This window comes from Pituophis catenifer, unplaced genomic scaffold (genome assembly GCF_029215685.1).
Source record: "Pituophis catenifer annectens isolate HBS135680 unplaced genomic scaffold, rPitCat1.0.hap2 SCAF_2, whole genome shotgun sequence".
NCBI classification, from domain to species: domain Eukaryota; kingdom Metazoa; phylum Chordata; class Lepidosauria; order Squamata; family Colubridae; genus Pituophis; species Pituophis catenifer.
Window position 1 is genome coordinate 93,699,220 of NW_027256882.1, and position 20,929 is coordinate 93,720,148.

Here is a 20,929-nt window from a genome sequence, read left to right on the forward strand (position 1 = left end):
GAAATGGCACAAGGTGACGCACATGGCCCCCTGCACCCCATTTTCGACCTGGGCAGCCTCCTGCAGCACTCTGGCAGCAAGAATGGGTCATGGGGGGGCTGTGTGAACCCCCCCCCCGTGCCCTGTTCTGGCTGGCAGAGTGCTGTAGGAAGCGTCTGTCCCATCTCCCCCACTCCCAGATGGCCCATGGAGGACAGCTACGATGCTGATCCAGCCCTTAAAGAAATCCAATTTGACACCCCTGACCTATATTATACCTGTGCATTTGGTTTTTCTTGCTTAAATGTCGAACCTTCCTTTTTTTCAAATAGAAAAGGTAAGAATATAGCAAAGAAAATGAAAAGAAATATATAAAGAGGGAATTTTGTTGCAACAAGTACAGTGTTAACAACTTATACCATTCTCTTAAAATACAGCCAACAATCTCTTCATCCCATATCTTATCTATAAACAGGTTATTAAAACCTTGTCATTCAGTCCTAGCCAGAAAAAGTCTATTAAGGATTACCAAAAATAACCACATATCTATTTTAACCTTGAACTAAACCCACTTTTATCCCTTCCTTTTACTTTTAGCCATCTTGATCTTTAATCTCTTTAAATAATATCCTAGGGTTTGTTTTCTTTACATTTTTCTCAAACATTGTTCTTTTTACATTTTCCTTGTCAATCCTTTCCTTCAGATCCTTAAAAAAAATCTCTTTTGAAGATCTAAAATAAGAAAATTATCCAAACTATTATGTTGATCTGCCATTTGTATATCCCTTGTAATTGCTAAGACATCAGCCACTTTCATTTGTAAACCCAGTGTAGCTTTTTTTTTTTTGTATCATTTTTATAGCTTGCCATTTTTGAATCCATGTCCAGATCTGTCTCAGTCTTATCCAGTAAAACATGTTCCTCTTCCAAATCATTTTTTCAACACAGACTGTCTACAGAGGCCAGGGAGAAAACATTACCTAGAGACATCTAGTTTGCCATGAATCCTCAGAGGAAGTCACATGGCCAGTCCTTCTTCATGTGCCGGCTACTTTTCCAAAGAAGATGTTGTCAAAGTATGAGCTTCAAAGAAGTAGGGTCAAGTGACATATCAAGAACTGTGGTACATAAAGTTAATCACAAAACCATTATAACATAGAAGGAAGAGGAGTGCTGGAATCAAAAAATTTGTTTTAATTAATGATTTTTATTTTCTTTAATAGTGGCGGAAAAAAGAACAAAACACAAAGAAAATTATTATGGGAATATATAAATTCTTAAAGGGGCAAATGGGCATAAAATGCTTTTAAAAAATTAAAGAAAAAAAGAAAAAAGAAACAAAGTACGGTGTAATATTGTAACAGTTTATAGTTACAATTCTATATTTACTTATCTAACATAAATATTATTCCAATGCGCATATATTCATTTCTACTATGCTAATATAACTATACTTCTCTTAATATATATATTTTGCAAAGATCAAAGGAAAGATAGGGCAATGATTCCAGCTATTGGGGTGAAAAAAAGAAATTTCAATAGATATAAATGGTGAATTAGTTAAATTCTGTTCAGAATTATAATGCAAACCAGAGAAAATATTAAATGAAGATACAGAGGCCTTTTAAAATAAAATTAACCTACAGTGTTTGAATGATACACAAAAACTGTTTTGTTTTGTTTTTTCTGTTTAGCTCCAGTATTTAAAGTAGAGATTAAACAAATAACTTTAAAAATGGCAAGTGGTAAAACACCAGGATTGGATGGTTTGTGTTATAGAGTGTTATAAAACATTTACAGAACTTTTAGGACCAAAAACTATGTCAATTGTATGATGTGATATTTGATAAGGGAATTTTATTTGCAGCATTTAATCAGCCTTATATTACAGTTATACCAAAACCAGGAAAAGATACACTCTGTGTGCTAATTATCATCTAGTCTCATTGATTAATGTTGACACAAATATCTTAAATGCAGTGTTGGCAAATAGATTATTGCAAGTGATACTGTTTGTTGTTAAGGTTGCGCATCAAGGTTTATGAAAAACAGGCAAGCAGCGGATGTCATCAGGTTAGTTGTAGATTTAATAGATTTGAATAAAAACAAAGCTCAGTTTGTAATTTTATGATTAGAGGCTAAAAAAATTGACAAAATATATAAACAATACATGCTTGCCATATTAAACAGGTTTCATTTCCTTCTGAATTCATAATGTGGATCGAGATATTATATATTACATAAGATATATGAGTTGGCATAATGGTTGCTAAATGAATGATTGCAAGTCAAAGACTACCTATTATTTCAGCTTAAAGTGATGTTTGCTTTTTTTTTTTTACAACTATATTACATTACTGATTTCTTTTGGGTGTGTGTGGTGAACTAGAGTTTTGAAATCTTTTTCACAAATTCTGTTGTCAGCTTGTCCTCTACATGTGCTTTGATTTCTTTTTCCTAAGTGAAGCTTTTTGTATTATCTCTGTGAGAGGGGAAAAAAACCAACGTTCTTGGAGGCCAACCTGCTATTAAGTAGGATGGTGCTGCCACCAGAGAAATAGTGTGAGTCAAGAACAGCAATCAGGTTGTGCTATATTCTCAAGTTTGTGTGTTGTCATCAACTAGCAGCGAGCTGCTTTCCCCTGAACAGCTTTATTAACATAAGCTTCAATTGACAAGTTCATCCATTCTGAATTTTATTTACATACATATACTCTCAACCCTCCCAGGTAGACTGGACAGGAAACACAACTAGATAGGTTAATTCTACTTTATTTTAAGGCTTGATTAGAAAAATCTTGCAAGTCTGATTGTACAAATCTTCCCTACCCCATTGTATTTTTTGTAGTCTAAGTTACAAAGGCTTCTTTCTGAGTTTCTCTATACATTATACAGCTGTGGGCTGTGTTGCCTTTTAACTGGTCATTCTCTGGACATCATCTTCTTCTCCTCTTCTCCTAAGGTCCTTCCCACATGCCATTCTATGCATAGAAAGATACAATATGCAGAAGCAATACAATGTTTTGAGCAGTCTTGACTCCAAATTACACACACACGCAGCTAGATTCTGGTATAAACTCAAGGGATTTACAGCAGATGTAAATAGTTTACATACACATCACATTTAACTCTCTGCTTTGGAGAACAGAAAGACAGAGATTTTATTTCAGACAATCCAAGGAGATAAAACACTAGGAACTATCCAAGAGTGGTCGGTCTGCAGTCTGAAGTAGCATATACAGTAAACAGGACTGCAGGTGGGTAGAGGTGAAATACTGATTGCCACAAAGGATCAGTCTAGCTGCCTTTATACAGAACTTACTCCTGGCTTGACAAAAATCACACTTTTTTCCTTTCAAATAAGTGGATTGAGTTTCCTTGCTCTGCTTTTCCTAATTTGCAATGTGTTGGTGGGCTCCTGACCTTGTTTAGCTCAAGTTTTGGATCTACTGACTCAGCCTGCACCTGTGACTCCTTAGGTGTATTCTCTTTGCCTAATTTCTTCTGGTGCAGGATGTGTAATCAGATTTTGAGTCTGATTCCTGGCCCCAATTCTCTTTAAACTAATCCATTGGTAAGTCTCCAAACAGGGGCTCATGGTTGACTTCTCCATTATGGATCATCCTCTTTTTAAAAAAACCCACATATCTTTTGATGAGAATTAATTTAATTTATGTCGGAATCTATAGTCTAAATGCCACAATATCTAGGCACCTGAGAAATTCAACCAGCTTTCTTCTTGGAAATTATTACCATCTGGGTTATGATAATAGTCTGTTTTTTTTCCTGAGACAGAAGACTTTCTTATCCATTTGTTATTTTAATGAAGAAGAGTCTCTTCATAACCCTTGTTAAAGTGTCATTAAACAATTACAAAAGAAACAAAGATGTTTGAAAGTGAACATTAAAAGTAATCTCTGTCCATCAGAGCAGAAATTATAAGCTTCAGAGAAGCTTGAAGAGACAATCCCCAAAATAAAACCATTACCTTGCTAATGAAATTGTAGCATTTTTAAAATTGTTTTGGACACTAATAAGTCTTTTCATGCATTTTAATTCTCTACATAGTTGAGGCAAAAGGAAGAGAAAAAAAGGAACTATTATGAATATAATGGCATCATATATATAATTGAATATTAAACTTGTGTGAGATTAAACAACTTTAAAAGAGGACAGGAGACTGAGAAAGAAAATAACATTTCCAAAGTCTTCCTGTCTTGTGCTAACAAGGACAAACTGAAATATTAAAAGCTGGTTTGATACACAGGGAAGGGAGGAAAGATTGCTAACGATTCCAATGATCAGAATCTTAAGAAGGATAGGACAAGGTAAATCAAGCTTGCACTCTATAATTTTAGGGCTGTGCAATAGTTCAAAAATTATTGGGAAGCTGAAAAAGAGTTATGATTTCACTCTTTAAACCAGTTACATTTTCCTTTACATTGTGATAAAAGTAAGGAAGGAAAAAGCTATGGATTAACTAACGAAGAATAATTCCAACTGAATTTCTAGATATAAGTATATAAACATGCATATAGATTCAGTACTAAGCAAGTTTCAGTTTATACGTCATAATACTGTAACTATGTAGAATGTATGTTTTAATTTGTTTATTTATTTAATTTGTTTTCCACCTTTATTACTTTATAAACAACCTAATACTCATTAATACTCATTCCTCCTTCTATTTTCCTCACAAAATGTTGTGAGGTAAGTTGGGCTGAGAGAGAGTGACTGGTCCAAAGTCACCCAGCTGGCTTTCATGCCTACAGCAAGACCACAATTCACAGTCTCCTGGTTTTCAGCCTGGTGTCTTAATAACTAGACCACACTCACTTTCTTCTTCCTCACTCTGCCCCAATCCTCCAGGGTCATCAGGCATTTGCAATTTGCAGTCTGCCTCAAATGCTCTTCAAAATTATATACGCTGGGATAGAATTGTCAAATTTGAACTGAACCTGGCCGCAGCCATATTTCTGTTCCACAGTTGCCACATAGAGGAAGAAGGAGGTTGTTCATATATTTATTTGTTCATTAAGGTACTATATGGAAGTATGTATGTTTATTGTTGTATTGTTTTTTGTGTGTCACTTTATGTTGTGTTGTCTTTTCTTTTTAACTGAAATGTAAATAAAGATTTTTTTTTTTTAAAGGAGGTTGGAATGCATTAGTAGACACAACAAAGAGCTTTCTCATGAGAACCAAGGTCATCTCTACTGGCAACAAATAAGGTGAGGACCCAGTTTGTGGGGGCAATAAGATGACTTTGTATAAATATACAAAAGTATGAAGGCTATTGCTTAACGCATTGTAAGCTGCCCTGAGTCTCCGGAGAAGGGCGGCATATAAATCAAATTAAAAAAAAAAAAGGTTGGGGAAGTAGTGCCTGAAGAGCCCTCCAATTAACCCAATTGGCCAACGTGACCTGTGACACTTGGGGATGGGGTTATTTCCTAGTTTAATTATACTGAAACAGCAGGAAAAAAATAGATTAGGTTTTCTATTGAAGCTGTGCTGATATGATGTACTCATTAAAGAAGACCTTTGAGAAGTAGCCAAGTCTCAGAGTTCTGATTTGCTTGGGTTCATTATTCGGACCCTTGACAAGAATATTATTTGTCCCATGCATACTTAATGTTGTTGTAGCTGTAAACCTGAGGAGGGGGGGTGAATAGTCCAACTATTCAACTTATTTATAAAACTTCCAAACATATGTACACAGTCCACAGGACAATCAGATCTTATATGGCTTCCAAAAGCTTCCTAGATGTATGCCACCACCGCTCTTCAGAACCTGCTTCCTTGTTTTCATATTTGTCCTTTCACCTACTGCTTTTTCTCCTTCAATCTGCTCCTTTCTCTGTGCTAATTGAAATCTGTCAATAGACAACGTACCCGAAACCTGTCAATATTATTATAACACAAGATTTTTTCCTCATTTAGTCCAATTTGTTCCTGAATATTTTTTTTCAGAAAGATAACAAATTAGGACAAATTAGATCACTTGCGTACCTTGCAAGGCATACTGAGCTAAAATACTGAGGTATTTTATGCAGATGAACATTTCACAGCATACACACATAACAAATTGTGCGTATAGTTGCAATTCATAATTGGCAGATCCAAAATAAATGATTTGACAAGGCTGAATGCTCTTTCCAGATGTTCCTTCCAATCTGAAAGGACTGATTGATTTCAGCAGAGCACACTTGACAGTCACCTGGCTGAGTGCAAGGCAAGCAAGCAGCTTGATGGCACACATTTGTCTAGTGCAATGGGTAAAGATTTCCAGTTTCTAAAGATTTTTGTCATGTATCATAACTGCTTATATTAAAAAGGAAGTTTTACATTTCACGGATGTATAAAGAAGCTAAAATATTTTGGTTACAAATACATACATTAATTCTGAAGATTTTAAAAATTAAAGTACAACTGAAAATGCAGATTTTACTTCTGGGACTAATGAATAGGCAACTATTCATTATATAGGACTTGTAGAGATGGCTAAATTAACTTGCTTGATCAATATTGTGTGTGTGTGTGTATTGATCAAGGAAGTTAATTTAGCCATCTCTACAAGTCCCATCGTGTGTGTGTGTGTGTGTGTGTGTGTGTGTGTGTGTGTGTGTATGTGTGTGTGTAATAGTTGCCTATTTATTAGTCCCAAAAGAAAAATCTGCTATTTCAGTTGGACCTTAATTTATATGTGGTAACTGCAGTGAAATTATTATATGCTCAAAAGTAGAAAAGTTTGACAATGAAGGAATGGCTTGTGAAGATGATGGGACTTGTAGAGATGGCTAAATTAACTTCCTTGATCAGAGAAAAGGCAGTATCTACATTGACGATTGATTGGAAATGACTTGTACAATAGAATTTCTGCATAAAATAGAAAAATGTGAATTTATTAATCTTGTAATTTTGATGACTAGAAAAATGGATAATAGAAAAAGTAGTGGTATTTTTCTAATCATAGAATAAGAGATAATTTTGTAATCATATTTGCTGCAGACGAAGTCAGAACCTTCTTTTTATTACTTCTCACTGTTCTTTTATTTTTACCTTCTCTTTCTCTTTCTTTTTTCTCTTTCTTTCATATTAATTTGTAGTTGTTTTATGTTTTCCTCAAATTTTTTAAATAGTGGTTTTTAAATGGCAGTAATTCCCAAATTAACTGGGGTGGGGGACGATGTCAGTGTACAACTATTGGACATAATGGTGCTGACCTGCATGTTTAGTTTAATCAAGTATCTTTGGCTTCCTTTAAAAGATTATTTCTGTTGGATAAATATAGCATGACAAATTTTACTCTCCAATTGAGCAAGGAATGAGAATTTCCACTTCTGTTGAAACTCTGGACAATGACATCTATCTTATTGCAGGAAATGTGAGAAAAATTACACATCCAGAGTCCCGTAGTATTGCCTGCAAATTATGGCTAGTACAGATCCCTTGACTCAAAAGATTCCTGATCCAAGTTTGCATTTTGGGAGTGAGGCAGGTGTGGTTGGAAAAACATTCATGCCTTTCTAGCTGCTCCATTATTTTCTTCCCCAGCTTACCCAGTGAAAAATGCCAAAGCAGCTGTTGGGTAAGCAGTCCCTTCTCTTCCTCAGAGGCACTGGAAAGCTCTCTAATAATCCAATGTAGAATCAGCTCTACCATAAAATAATGTATGTCACATCACCAAAGATAAGGTTAGTAAGGAAAACACCAAGGAAAGACACTGAGAATTTAGGATTTTGGCATGGCACAAATGGAGATGTCTATCTGTAATGGAGTTAAAAACTGACAGATGGGTGGCATAGCATCAGAGGTGGTATTCAGCAGGTTCTGACCAGTTCTGGAGAACCGGTAGCTGAAATTTTGGGTAGTTCAGAGAACCAGTAAATACCACCACTGACTGGCCCCACCCTCATCTATTCTCTGCCTCCCAAGTCCCAGCTGATCGGGAGAGAATGGAGATTTTACAGTATCCTTCCCCTGCCACGCCCACCAAGCCACACCTACCAAAACATGCTATGCCCACCAAGCCATGCCCACAGAACCGGTAGTAAAAAAATTGAATCCTACCGCTGCATAGCATCACAATGCAAGCCACTCCTCCCCTTTTATGTGGGTGTACAATAAAATGCACAAGAGCAGTAAGACTTGACTCCTGACACTGCACATACTATCTTGCAGATTTTTCACACCCGCTATCCATGAATGCGACTGGTATAGTATAACTTAGTAAACATGTAGTTATTGAATGTTGTTTAATGGACAGTTTGATAGAGAAGAATAGAAAGAAATGATGGCTTCAACAAGCAGTATTGTATTTCAAGTGAAAATTCCTGAACTCCACAAACCCAAAGCTTACCAGTTCCTGTTATTTTTCATAGGAATATTTTCTCCCTAGCTCATGCTGGCAGCAATTTGTCTGAATGATCCGGTGGAGCAGAAGCAAAAATTGAATACCCTGTTTGTTTCACCGATCTGAATTAATTCTGAAGATTTTAAAATAAGTTCCAGAGAAGTTAGGTGATGGCTTTTCTGTTTCCTTTATATAGGATTTGGCCAAATCCCCATTCTGTGGAAAGTTAGGCTATTTCAAGTATGAATTTCTACTTTGCAAAGCCAGGCAAGGCAAACTATTTCTGAACCAGTCAGAATTAAATGGCAACATTGCAAATGTTATGTCTAATCTGGAGCTTTGGAGCACATCTACACATTATGCCTTTTCTTTCATAATGATATATACATTCAATCAGCAATCATGAAAAATGTAAGAATAGAAGAGCCAACTCTAATGGACTAGGATAAGCCTTATTTTAATTCAGCATCAGCCCAACCACAATTTCTGAGCTGCTCTCAAGCAGGAGGCAGAGATCTTCTACTCCTATTCCCCTACAACTTGTTTTTAAAGTTCTAAGAAGATCCCACAATCACAATCAAGGTGCTGGTAATCACCTATAAAGCCCTACATGGCTTAGGCCTGGGGTATTTGATGGATATCTGCACCCAATGACAGCTCCCCATTGCCCGGTGCGTTCCCACAGGGAGGGCCTCCTTGGGGTGCCGTCAGCCAGACAATGTCGGCTGGTGACCCCTAGGGAGCGGGCCTTCTCTGTGGGCGCACCTAACCCCTGGGGCTCCAGGTGGCCCCTGACCTTCGCTCTTTCTGCCGTGGCCTTAAAACATGGCTATTTCGCCTGGTCGGCTTGGACTGAAGGGGTTTTAGAGGGGATTTTAATGGTTTTTATAGTTTTATTGGGTATTTTTTTTTAAATTGAACTTTGTGTGTTTTATTGATGTGAGCCGCCCTGAGACCTTTCGGAGATAGGGCAGCATATAAGTCCAAATAACAAACAAACAAACAAACGAACGAACAAACAAATAAATAAATAAATAAATAATCCTACTGTGGTGGTGCAGTGGTTAGATTGCAGTACCGGAGGTTACTTCTGTTGACTGCTGGTTGCCTGCAATTTGGCAGTTCAAATCTGACTAGGCTCAAGTTTGACTCAGCCTTCCATCCTTCCAAGGTGGGTAAAGTGAGGACCCAAATTGTTCAGGGCAATATGCTGACTCTGTAAACCACTTAGAGAAGGCTATAAAGCACTGTAAAGTGGTATATAAGTCCAAGTGCTATTACTATTGCTACTATCCCCAATCCAGTGTTAACACTGAGACCTCAAAACCAATATCCTTTGATAGATTTCTCTCCAAGAACATACTCAATCCCCTCTTAAATCTATCCAGGTGAGTGGATTTCTGAGTAAAGGGTCCCCATGAGATAAAATAAGCTTATATTGGTACTTCATTGAGATGCAGCATGGGGAACCTTCTTTCATTGCTGCTATCTTTACCCCCAAAAAAGGGTTGAATCATTTCACAGGATTCAGCATCTGCTCCATGCTTTCTGGGTTCCATATAAGATGCTGGAATGATGTTTCTTTGGATTCTGTATTGCTGTGGCATCTGCAGTGGGACCAAGTCCATTGTCAGGAGTTCTAGGCTAAGAGCAACAGAGGAAGTAGTTTCTTTACACTTAATTTATCTCCAGGCAACCAGTTGTATGACTTCTATGGAATGGAGCACTGCATTACACGCACACGCACACGCACACACACTACATACACACACACACACAACCATACAATTATTGCTGGGAATAACAGGAAATAAGATTGTGGGATCTTCTTAGAAGTTGTCAGATGTGTCAGTTGTAAAAATATGCTTTATGCTACCGTAGTTAAATGGGTAACCCATAGCTGCTAGAATTATTTTGTAAAAAAGACAATATATTACAGAGTTAGTTTAGTAAAACACTTAGTTGTTTCAGCAAGTTCTTGAACTGTGACCGCAGGCTCTCAGTACATCCATCAGCTTTCAACTTAATTATATACAAAAGTGCTACCTACAAGACAGTTCCCTCCTCAAAAATAATATATATTTTTTTATAATCATAGGTTTTGAGGCTATGAATTGTTTTAAGGCAGTTTCCTTAGTTTTTTTTTTTACTCCTTAGGTGGTAATAATCTGATGCTCATTTGTACCAAATCTGATGCTCATTTGTATCAAAATCAATTTTACCTTTATAAAATGCCCTAGATACTTTACATTTATCAATAAGCTCTATTGGAGATCATCTCTCTCCCCCCCTCTCTCCCTCCCTCCCTCTCTCTCACATGCTATTGATAAAAGTCATAAGCCCTTTTTAGATGCACTTAAATGCATGAAGAAGTGAAAGGCATGGGGAAAGAGTCAATACTATATTCTGCCACCTCCTATCTAGAGTCCAGATGGATTGGGGAGGGGGAGGGTGGGTCAGAAATAATATTAATTGTTCAAGTAGTTGAGTTTGGTCAAATCCCAATCTGAACTGGGTGTATTTAAACAGCTGGATTCTTCTAGAGTACGTGCCTAATATTAATACATATTATTTCTCTTTTAATTGTGACTCTGAAGAGCTAATTTAGAAATAGATTGCAAATGACAAAACATTATCATTTGCTCAACAAAAGCTTGCTGAAATTATCAATTCTGCTCTTAATTGAATAAAACAGGCAAAATCATTGACAGGAGGGGAGAACACTCACAAGTATCATAGTGTTGTTGCAAAAACCTTATATTTGGACTATTATGTGCATTTTTGGTTGGCCTGTCTCAAATAAAGATTGACAAATTTGCAAAATAAATAAATGAAGAGGGAGCATCTAGGAGTTTTACTCCATCTCTTCCAATCTAAGAAGTGTTGCTGGCTAGAGTAAAGCAGAAGATTAAGGATCAAGAAAAGAGAGGGTTTTTATTTTTATGCATTGCTTAATTAACCTTTCCAGAAAACTTGGCAAGGAATACCAACAAAGATGGCTTTAAAAGGGATTAAATGAATTTCCTGGGGACTTGGAACCTCTAGATTCATAAATGCATGTTTCTATGAGATGTCAAAGGAAACAATGGGAAACAGCACTCCCCATCAGTCTTTCTGGTGAGCTTTCAGGGAGAGCTGGCAGGACACCATATGAAAAAGATTCCTGGCACTCAGAATGCTGGTAGAGATTAAAAATGAGGGAGGGGAGAAGATTTTCAGGGAGAAAGTGACTGGCAGTAGAAAGCTTCAACACCCTGTTATTGACTGAATCTATGGCAGTTCTTTGTTATCAAAATTGTCTAATTGTTAAAATTACACAGAAGTTCACTGGGCAAAATATTTATCCAAGCTGTTGCTCTTCCTATAATTTGGATAACCTTTTTTTTAGAGTTAGAGTGCTAAAATATATGTTCTAATTCAGTCTAATCCTCCCCACAAACTTGCAGCAGTCACTCATGCTAGGAATAATAGGGGCATTCATGGGATGTTGGTGTCAAAAAAGTCAAAATGGCAGCCACAACTCAAAAGTTCCACTACTTTTTAATGTTTGTTGCATGCACAACGCATGCAAAAAGAGACAAGATCCCTGGTATTGGAGCAGTACAAGCCATTTTATTGCCTCTGGCTATAGTTCTGTTGATCTTGTTATACTACAGCAACTTATTTCTACACACATTTCACTGAGAAAATGAGATGTGCCTTGATATATTGGCAAAGTCTTACAAGATTCAAAGGAAAAACTTGGGAGTTTTCCTTATGGCCAAGCTAAAATACTACCTCCCAGTTCTTAGCCAGCAGAGAAATATATGGCAGAGTCGATGCTGCCTCCATTGCCAATCACTATTCTGTCACTCTGAATTATTATCTACAACTGCATGCAAACATTTAGGCTAACCCGGTCAGTCTATATGTTGTGATGAATTTCAAAGTGAACAGAAGCTGACATAACCTCCACATGGTACAAAGTTAAACATGACAAGTTTCTGCAAATGTGAATGCATTCTTCTTATTTTTGTAAAGACGTTGAAGCTTCAGAATGAGAAAACTGTGAATATGGACAGTGCAAAAAATTCAACATCTTTTCAGTCAGTACTTTGTAACACCACCTTGGGGAAAACAACAGCTTCCAGCCATTTTCTTGCAAGTAACAATGAGTTTTTCTATTCTTTACCAACTCTTTACTGCAGAAGCTTAAATATACAGTATTCTTAGATTTCATTGCATGCATTCTATTATGAGCCAAGCTAAGGGAAAGGGGTTGTAAAAACTGTAAACATGGCAGATGCTAAAAGCCAAGTAGCCAATTTATTTTGGTGTTAAAATGTGGTTCCTGCTGCATGGCAAAGAAAAGAGATGCTCCTTGGCCTCACTAGGAGCTGGTCTGCCAGATTGGGGCTTAATTAGTAGTTTTCCAGATAAAGAGTTGACCTTCTCACCAAATGCTCAGAAGGTAACAGAACTCCATGGGCAGCGTAAGGTGCCTAATTGGCTCTTATATCAACTTCCGGTACTTAAAGAATGGAGATAAAAGTTCATTTATTATGGAATTTGTGTTCATATGAGCCTAAATGGCACAGTGGTTAGAGTGCAGTACAGTGGTGGGTTTCAACATTTTTTACTACCGGTTCTGTGGGCATGGCTTGGTGGGTGTGGCAGGGGAAGGATACTGTAAAATCTCCATTCCCATCTCACTCCTGGGGAAGGTTACTGCAAAATCCCCATTTCCTCCCAATCAGCTGGGACTTGGGAGGCAGAGAATAGACGGGGGCGGGGCCAGTCAGAATTTTTACTACCGGTTCTCCGAACTACTCAAAATTTCTGTTACCGGTTCTCCAGAACTGGTCAGAACCTGCTGAAACCCACCTCTGGTGCAGTACTGCAGGTTACTTCTGCAGATTGCCGGCTGCTTGCAATTTGGCAGTTCATATCTCACCAGGCTCAAGGTTGACTCCGCCTTCCATCCTTCCGAGGTGGGTAAAATGAGGACCCAGATTGTTGGGGACAATATGCTGACTCTGTAAACTGCTTAGAGAGGGCTGTAAAGCACTATAAAGCAGTATATAAGTCTAAGTGCTATTGCTATTCTGGGATGATGTTTGAAGGCATCTTAAAATGTTGTTTTCCTCCCAATCCTGTTCTTATAGCAATAGGGGTATCGTGTTGTGACTGGCTCTGATTGTACCATGCTTTTTGGAAGCAAATACAGGTTGTTACAGCAGTTCATTTAGTGACCATTCGAAGTTACAACAGCACTGAAAAAAGTGACTTTAGACTATTTTTCACACTTACAACTGTTATAGCACCTCAATTGTCACGTGATCAAAATTCGGACCCTTGGCAATTGATTCATATTTATAACGGTTGTGGTGTCCCAGGGTCATGTAATCTCCTTTTGTAGCCTTCTGATGAGCAAAGTCCATGGGGAAGCTGGATTCATTTAACAACCCTGTTACTAATTTAACAACTGCAGTGATTCATTTAACAACTGTGGCAAGAAAGCTCCGTAAAATGAGGCAAAATTCACTAACAAATGTTTCATTTAGCAAATGAAACGTTGACCTCAATTGTGGTGGTAAATTGAGGACCACCTGTATCTTTTTCCTTCCAATTTTTTTCCTTAAAAAAAAAATTAAGCTCAAGATTTCTATCTTCTTTTCCAGTAGTTAAAAAAATCCACTATCCTTTCAACCCATCTGAGTTAAAAATTCAGATAGGTTCCACGGTAATGAGAGCAGTAAACCACATTTCATTCTTGATTGATTCTTTCCTAGTCAATAGGAAAAATAGAATCGTGCATTTAATTGTTTTTTTTTTAAGTATTTGACCTTTCTATTCTGTTTGCTTAATCTCCATGATTATTAAATAGCATTTATAATTCATAAAAAGGGTAGTTATTGGAGGCTTGGAATGGGAATGCTTCCTTTCTCTCAGATTTTTTTTTCCTTGCTATCAAAATCTGGAGTACAAAGGTAAAACCAGGAATTCTAGGATGAGTGGTGCACAATAACCTCAGCTACTGCATTTGATGGACCTAAAGATGAATACCTTTTACAGCAAAGTTTCCTGTTCTGGAGCTGAGAGAATTCGATGTATACACATGAATCCTCATGCACCAACCATGCCAACTCAGCTATCCTAAGGGGATGCTTTCCTTGGAAACACTGTAAACTCTCTAAGAACAGAAAAATGCATTAAAATGCCACATTTTGCTTGGACCCAAGTTTAGTTGCAGTGGGAATAGCTGAAAGTATTAAACCAAGCATAGTCGGAAACACTTTTTTCCTGGCAATAAATAAGTAAATAAATCTGTTTAATTAAGCAAAGATGAACAGGGTTATTTCCAAAACAGGGCGAGGATTTTGCTAATATGCCTGCATGTTAAAGAGAAACAGACACAAAAATTGCTGTGCAAAATCTCTCCCTTTCTCTATTCAGCCTCTCAGGTAATGTTTATCCCTCAGTTAAGCAGAGCAATTAAAGATTGTCTCATTGAAAATTTCTGCCAGATTTATAGTAGCCTTCTTTAATTTGGTGTCCTCCAGCTGAGTTGGCACTTCATCTTTTAAATGTTTATTATGCATTTGTAAGCTGTATGATTAACTACTTTGGTATAATAGTTAAGGCACCAGACTAGAAACTAGGAGAGTGTGAGTTCTAGTCCCACTTAAATACAAAGCCAGCTGGGTGACTTTGGGTACTCATTCTCTCTTAGTTCTAGAGAGGATGCACTGGTAAACCACTTCCAAAATCTTACCAAGAAAACTGCAGGGTCTTGTCCAGTCAATTGCCAAGAGTCAGGACAAGGCAGGACAGGACAGGACAGGAAAAGAAAGAACATAATATCATTAATGAAAAACACTATTCTGACTTTGACTTATGTCCAGAGACAGTGTCCTACTATTGTCTCTGACCATAATGTCACAAAATTTGTCTTCCTCAACAGACCCAACCTTAGATTAATGCATTTCAGGTGGACATCTCTGCAGGAAGTTTAGGTGCCCTGTATGAAGTTGAAATAAGGTCAGCATTGATTTTTTATTCTTGGGGTGCCCATGGGGGAGTGAGTAAGATATGGACAGCAGCCTGATGTTCAAAGCCCCATCTCTTCTTTCATGAGTTGAATGTGCAAATGCATATAAAAGCAAAGTAAGGCTTCGCCTGTGTAATCATGACTCTCACCTTACTTTTTTTGCATTCTGTGGCTCTTCTGCATCTCACTAACTTGTAAAGAGAGCTACAGTTTTTTTTAAGTTAATTAAGTTTATTTTTATTGAAATAGCAATCATTTAAATAACAATGGTGGCATAATAAATATCATCTAACACATTGTATGGATCCAGCCTCCTATAAAGCCTAATCATTATTAAAACCAAGTGGTTACTAAATAGGATAGGATAGTATAGGATAGGATAGGATAGGATAGGATAGGATAGAATAGAATAGAATAGAATAGAATAGAATAGAATAGAATAGAATAGAATAGAATAGAATAGAATAGAATAGAATAGAATAGAATTTTTTATTGCCCAAGTGTGATTGGACACACAAGGAATTTGTCTTGGTGCATATGCTCTCAGTGTACATAAAAGAAAAGATGAATTCATCAAGAATCATAAGGTACAACACTTAATGATAGTCATAGGGTAAAAAAACAATATCAATATAAATCATAAGGATACAAGCAACAAAATTACAGTCATACAGTCATACAGTCATAAGTGGAAGGAGATGGGTGGTAGGAACGATGAGAAGATTAATAGTAGTGAAGACTTAGTAAATAGTTTGACAGTGTTGCGGGAATTATTTGTTTAGCAGTGACGATCTGTGCTTGCGCAGAAGCACACACAAGCAAATCAACTGTGTTTACGTGCTCCTGTTGCGAACCGGTAGTAAAGGTAAGTAGAACCCGCTCCTGCTACAATGCTAAAATTCAATCAAATTAATTAAAAATGTCCATACACGAATGTGTATTGGAACAATTTTGGTATTAGAGCCCCAAATCTGGAACAGACTTCTTAGCTGGACAATAAGTTTAGGGAGGGAGGGAAGATCACTGGGCATATTTGGACATTTCAGTATATACAATATGTTCTTTAAAAACCATAGGGCATTTTTCTATTGCTAAATGTTATCAATATCAATATTATCCTAGTATCAAGATAACTTATTTGTTGAGTATCTGTCCTTGTAATGTAGCAGTGCCTTCAACTCAGCAACAGGGATGCAGCTGGAAAACGAGCTTTTCCATTGGAACATACAACACAGCTTCCTCTGCAAATATTTGGATGCCTGAAAGAGTAGGCCACTGGCAGGACTCCAACTGGCCTGCTATAAGACTATCCCTCCCAATAGGCATAAAGCCTCAGGGCCATTTCTGTTTTGTTTGCTGGAGAGAACAGATCATCAAAAATCTGGTTGACTCTCTTCCAGCCAAATGGGAATAGTAATCTCATGGACAATATTCCATGAAGTTGCTATTCCTCCCAATAACATCTGTGCTACCTCCTACCAAATGATCCCCTTTTCTTCTTTCTTTTCTCCTTTTCAGAAAACATATTGACTTGCCAGAGAGAAGAACAACCTGGAAAGAGAACAGTATAGTTTTCCTCTTCTCTAGAAGCAGGGATCTTTCAACCTCCTTGCTCTTCTTTTCTTCGTGAACTTTAGCTTCATACCTTGCCTTCATGGGAGACTGATTTTGGGGATGAAGAAAAGCACAGCCCCATAGCATCATGGGGGAAAACCTATAGTGAGTGTGAGGAATTCAAAAAGACCCCTTGTTTAATAGGCCAGGTTTTGCTTGCCAAGTCCCAATACCTTTTATGATTACTGTATACTTTTTGGAGCAGGTAAGCACTAGTGATTCAGCATTTTTATTTCCATGGAATCTGCATGAGACTTAGCTGGGTCCCAAATCATTAAATAAAAACAATGCTGGAGGCTAGTACTTTTCTTTGTTATTTGTCATATTTTCACTTTTTTAATTGGAAAGATCTTTAAAGAATTCAAGTCAGGTGTGACAGGATGCCCGGAAACCCTGTTTTCTTCTGCTTTAGTGAGTTAAATCTGGCTTCTTCAGTGCTGGGTTTTGTTGGTGGTTTGTTTTTGTTTTGTTTTGTTTTTTGGGGGGGGTCTGTTTTCATTTGGGTAGGGTTTTTTTTTTTTTTTGGCAACAAAGAGAAAATTTTATGCTATTGGCCTTTTCCAGATTACTGCTTTTAAGAAATATTTAGCTACATTGCATCTGCTAGTTACTGAGTTGTGTTGTAAATATATTGCTTAGACCGCTAAACTGTTATTTTATTGCATGCCAATTTACTATTTATAAATCAATTTCACTCTATTAAAAGAAAGGCTAGGGTTGAATTGCAAGAAAAAGATAAATAAAATTACACCCATGTTCACACAGTGTTTCTTCCAGAAAATTAGTACCCAGTCTCCTGCTGCTAGATTTTGCAGACGTTTTATTTCATATGAGTTAATTGCTGTTTTCACTGTTTGAATTGTTTTTGTAGATTTCTATAATTTTTCCAGCTGTAAGCCTGAGAGATGAAAACTTTCCAACATTATAAACAGGTTTACTATAACCACCAGCAACTGGCCTGTGAGAGGAAGCTTGGCCATACCTTGATGAGGCCCTTTGGATCACAACAACAATGGAATTCTTCTCTCTTAGATAATAAGGCAACATGATTTTCCTTGACAAGGCACTTCATATTGCCTTGAAGCCTTAACTGACCATTCCAATAATACATCTACAGAAAAGCAGCTACTAGAATGACCTGGGGGTGGATTCAGAAGAGAGAAGAGGCAAAGTAGTATATTGCAACCACTTCATTCCTGTATTAGGGGCAAAGAAGCAATGCTATCTTCCAAAACAGGTGTTTTACCTTTTTTAAAAATCTGCACAGCTACTTCCAGGGAAGCAAAATAATAATAGCATAACAGAGTTGGGAGGCACCTTGGAGGTCTTCTAGTCCAACCCCCTATACCATTTCAGACAAATTGTTGTCCAATCTCTTCTTAAAAACCTCCAGTGTTGAAGCACCCACAACTTCTGGAGGCAAGTCATTCCACTGATTGAGCAAAATAAGGAGCTAGTGAATGAGTAAGGTGAATACATTTGTCTCTGAATAAGGAAGAGACTTAGAAAATGCCCACATGTGCTCCATACAGTAGCTCCCCATGAAGAGAGTGCAAGACATGGTCTTTGGCTGGTTTTAGAGCTCCGGGAGCTGAGGGATCACCATCTTTGCCCAAGCCATGGATGGCACCTTCAAAAGGATACATGGTTTGGATACTTCCTCTCTTAATCACTTCTGGAAATTGCTAGTTAATTGCTTTTTGGACAGAATCTTCAAGAACAGCAAGTTTCATTCCACTGAGCGAGTCTCTTTCAATCCTTAGCAAAAGAAGTTTTATGCAAGTTTAAGTTCTTAAAAAATATTTTGGAATAAACAGCAGCAGGATGATTAGAACATTGATTCCAAAAAGTTATAAACAGACTAGGGGACCAGATTTATTAGAAATAAGATTTTGAGATAAAGGTTTTGAAATAAATTACAAAAATCCTTCCTGCAGTAAAATGTTATTTACAATTCTATAAAAATATAAAGGTTTTAATTAAGCATAAGAAATCTTTCCATGAGAAAATGCTATTGATTGAAAAAAAAAGATGGGACTTTGAAGGTTAAACACTAGAGGGAACCAGAAAGAATTAAACATTATAATTAAAGGAGAAAAGACCCACTAATACAAAATGGGAGGGGGATACTCTAACTTTGGATGAGTTCAAGGATATTTGGGAACAACATATTCAGAAATTGATTTTCTGCTATCATAAAACTGGATTTAAAAGAAGTTATAGAAAAAGAAAGAGTTTTCACTGGACACAACTAAGACAGACAATTTAAAATGGATTTGAAAATGATAGATTACAACAATGATATGGAAAATATGTTACAATAGATATACAGTTGAAACCAGATTATGTCTTAATAATTAAAAGAGGTATACAAGTAACAATCAGAATAATGACTTTTCTAAGAGAATTTTCTAAGCATTTTCTAACAGACAAAGAGAAAATGAAAAGAAACCAATTTCTGGGGCTCTATTTAAAGAGATTTAAATTATTTAAAGATATTTTATATTGTTAAAAGTAAAGGAAAGATATATAGAGTTGGTTTATTTGATCAGCATTAAATTATATGTGTTATTTCTAGTAACTCTAAATGGACTTTTGCTGATTAGGACCAAATGATGAGGCTCTAAGGTTTTATTTATAAATAAAAGAAAAATATCTTTTTCTGTAGTATCAAGTAAAATGATAAGTTATATACTGTATATAAGATATACAGGCGAAGCCAAACAACAGCAGCAGCAGCTCACCAGCTCAAATCCCCCTGCAACTTAGACTAACCCGAGCACAACCAAGCCCCCACCCAAACAGAACACTCCCCCAGCCAATCAGAGCACAACCAACCCCCCATCCAATCAGAGTGCAGCCAAGCCCCCAACCAATCAGGACACACCTCCACCCAATCAGAACACAGCCAAGCTCCCACCCAATCAGTTCACACCCCCACTGGCAGTTAAAAGGAAGAAACAGCTGCGATCACACATTGCTCCTAGAAGCACGAAGCCGAAAACACCAGCCTGAAGATGACGAATGAGACTTCGTCAAAACGTCGCCAAGACATTTCCAATTTGTGTATGTATGTATGTATGTATATACATATGTATATACATACACACACACACACACACACAATATATATATACTTTTTCTCTTTTATTTCTTTTTTCCCTCCATAGTATTTTTGCTTTCTTTTCTCTTTTTTATATTTTTCTTAATTTGTATTAGTTTTTTAAATCTTTTTAACTATAAACTTCAATAAAAAATATTATATAAGGAAACTAAGATCTGCACAACCATAGGAAGCTACATTTCCAGAAAAATAAAAGCTTTTGTTGTCTATGGAGGAATCAATCATCCAGGTCATGATTGTCCCAAAGGTGCTTTTTCAAGAGGCAACTGGACTTTCTTGTTTTTCTTTTGAAGATGTTTCGCTTCTCATCCAAGAAGCTTCTTCGGCTCTGACTGGATCCTTCTATTATTCCCCACCAGAGCTGAAGAAGTTTCTTGGATGAGAAGCGAAACATCTTCAAAAGAAAAACAAGAAAGTCCAGTTGCCTCTTGAAAAAGAGCGTAGACTCTTCACTCAGTTATCTACACCAATGTGGCCAGCTGATTGGCTACATCCAACTACTTGACTGGCATAATAGCATCCACTGCTAGCTAATTTAGCCTTACACTGGGCTTTCCAAGGATTTGCCACATCCAGAGGGAGTCAACTTATTCAACCCATGCTCTCAACCTAGAAAAGGGAAGCCACACCAGAAGGTTATGGGCAGGCAAGAGGAATTGAAAGCAAGTAAACAGAGAAGCAATTGCGAAGTGACATTTGATCAACTTCAAGATCTACAGTCAAGGAACAGGACTGACATTTAGCTGCCAGAACCACAAACCACAGTAAGTGGCCAAGCCTGCTTGATCCATTCCTGGAGCTTCACTTGGGAGCTCAGCTTAGTACT